This window comes from Neoarius graeffei, chromosome 2, assembly GCF_027579695.1.
Source record: "Neoarius graeffei isolate fNeoGra1 chromosome 2, fNeoGra1.pri, whole genome shotgun sequence".
Lineage (NCBI taxonomy): Eukaryota > Metazoa > Chordata > Actinopteri > Siluriformes > Ariidae > Neoarius > Neoarius graeffei.
The window spans coordinates 116,564,694-116,567,839 of record NC_083570.1 but is presented as its reverse complement, the minus strand read 5'-3'; positions in this window follow the sequence as shown (position 1 = coordinate 116,567,839).

The window sequence follows — 3,146 nt, the reverse complement described above, 5'->3', positions numbered from 1 at the left end:
TTTGACTAAGTTTTACATACACAAATCTAAATTCTCAGGCAAGAAACCAAATTTTCTGGAACTGTCTGCATATGTGAAACAATATGTCTCCTCAATAATATCTGACTGTGAAAATAAAAAAGCTGTTAAAACATATGATCTTTGTAAGCTTTACAATATATTCATTGAATAATTTTTTTCTTTTTTCTTTTCTGTTTTGCTGTGACCCTTGGCGTGTTTATGTTTATGATGAATGTATATTTCTGTATTAATGGTGTATACACTTATAATATGTACTTACTGTACTCATTTGTGTGTATACTCCATTTTACTAATAAAGATTGTTAAAAAAATAGTCACTGAACACGTGACCTTAAAATTGAAGAATTAGATGCAGTTATCAGAAAAATGACATCAAATAAGTCCCCAGGGTAAGACGGGCTCACAGTTAATTTTTTCAAATTCTTTTGGGAGGATGTGAGAGAAATCTTATTTAAAGCATTATTAGATTGTATGGAAAATAGAGAACTAATGACAAGTATGAAACAAGGGATAATCACCTTAATTAGTAAGCCAGGAAAAGATAAACGGCAATTAGATAACTTAAGACCCATAACACTATTAAATACAGACTACAAAATCTTCTCTAGCTCACTTGCAGCAAGAATTAAACATGGGGTGTCAGATATAATCAGTGAGACACAATCAGGTTTTTTAAAAGAAAGGAATATTCATAATAACATTAGACTTGTCTTAGATTTAATTGATTATAGTGATTTAATTGAGAGTGACAGTTTTATTCTTTTCTTAGATTTTTATAAGGCATTTGACTCTGTAGAGCATCCTTTTATTTTAGAAACTCTCACACGATTTGGATTTGGAAAAAAATTTAGAAATACAATTCGTATGCTCTATAACAATATAAATAGCTCAGTGTCTTTAGGCCACGGAACATGCAAAAGATTCAGCATCAAAAGGGGCATTCGTCAAGGTTGTGGAAGCTCACCTTTGCTGGTTATAATGGTTGCAGAGATGCTCGCCATTTTAATTAAAAACAGTAATATTGCTGGTATTGAGGTCATGGGTAAATCATTAATAATTAGTCAGTTAGCTGATGACACAGCCCTTTTTTTAAAGAATAAACATCAAATTCCCTTGGCTCAACAAATTATTGTTAAATTTTCTAAAGCCTCAGCCCTGCAACTAAACTTGAACAAATGTGAACTATTTGCTTTAAAAGACCATCCCTTGCAATTGTTGTACAATATAAAGGTGAAGAAAGAGGTGAAATACTTAGGTATAGTCATTACAAAAGATAGTAATATTCGGGATAAAGCAAATATATCTGATAATGTTGACAAATGTAAACTAATCTTAAATAGATGGTTAAAGCGAGATGTCACTGTCTTTGGCAGGATATTACTGACCAAAATGGAGAGTCTCTCTAGATTAATTCATCCTGCGTATTCCCTCCCTATTTCAAAAAGAATGATAAAAACATTTAATAGATTAAACTTTAACTTCATTTGGAAGAACAAATGTCATTATATAGGTAAAGATGATCTAATCAAACCCTATGGTGAGGGAGGGGGAAATGCAATAGATTTTGACATCATGAACGGTGTACTAAAACTAAAATGGCTAAAGTCTTTTCTAAATAATAGTCACCCTATCTGGTATTACATACCCAACCTCATTTTCAATAAGCTCGGTGGAATCGACTTCCTATTAAAATGTGATTTTGAGTTAAATAAACTTCCTCAGACACTTTCTGACTTTCATCAACAGGTCCTCCTTTATTGGAAAATAATATTTAAGCATAATTTTACCCCTCATAATAGCCCAGTGTGGAATAATAGGTATATATTGGTTAATAGAAAATCTATTTTTATTGAGGAATGGTTTTCCAAAGGTGTGTGGGCTATTGCTCACTTTATGAATGATGGACAGATTTTACAACATGGTCATTTCTGTCAGAAATTTCAGATTCAATGTACAAAAAGAAAATACAACCAAATCGTAAAGGCTATTCCTGTACCAATCCGAACTATGGTGGAACAGGATATGGTGTACTCTGACATCTCTCCTAGACTGAGACAACTTTGGATTGAAGGTGTCGAATTTTGTAATAAAAACTGCGATAAATTTTTAAGACGTTCCTTACAAAATAATTGCTTTCCTAATTCTGTCAAAAGAGATTACATATTAAAAGATTTTGAAACAGTAGAAATTAAAAAGATTAGAACTAAATATCTCTCCTTTCTAATTCCCTTCAAAGCGAAAGAAATACAGTTCAAAATTTTGAATAGAATTTACCCAACCAAAGAATTTCTTAAGAAGAAATTTAAATTTGAAACTGGTATGTGTGTTTTGTGAAACAGAGGAGGAGGATTTGGAACATCTTTTCTTTCTATGTGATTTAATACAAAGATTTTGGATTGATTTTCAGGCTTGGCTATAGTCTAGGGGGATTCAGTTTGCCCCTTTATCTATTAAAGAAATTAAATTTGGAGTGTTTTTAAATAATAATAAAATTGAATATGGTATTAATAATTTACTACTTTTAGGTAAACACTTTATTCACAAATGTCGGGTTTTTTTAAACTAAACCTAATGTTACACACTGGAAGAATGACCTCAAGCTTTTTGCCAAATCTTTAAAGTTAGTTGAAAATAAGGATGTTGGTTATTTTATATCCTTTTTGGATGACTTTGATTTACTCGATTAACATATGTAAAGATAGTTAAGTAGCCCCTTTCTTGTTCATATTTTTTACTTTATTGCTGTGTGTTTTACTACTTTGATGTTTTTGGATCTGTATATATATGGTGCTCTATTTGTTTGTATTTTGAATGTTTTTGGAAATAAAAGAGAAAAAAAAAGTTAAACTAAAAAAAAAAAAAAAAGTCACTGAACACGTGACTCCATGATGACACCTAAAATGGCCAACTTCGTGTTCCAGGTTAAAATGCATGTCACATTAAAAGTCCATGAAATATTTGCTTTTGAATCAAAAACATAAAAATAAACTCTAGGTCGGTATTAGGGGGAATGAGATATTCAGCCGTCTCAAATACACAGTGAAAATTCTCTTCCAAACCCAACAGTATGCAGGACCTGTATGTCCTTCCATAAACACATGAGAAAGAGAAAGCGAAACCTTGGC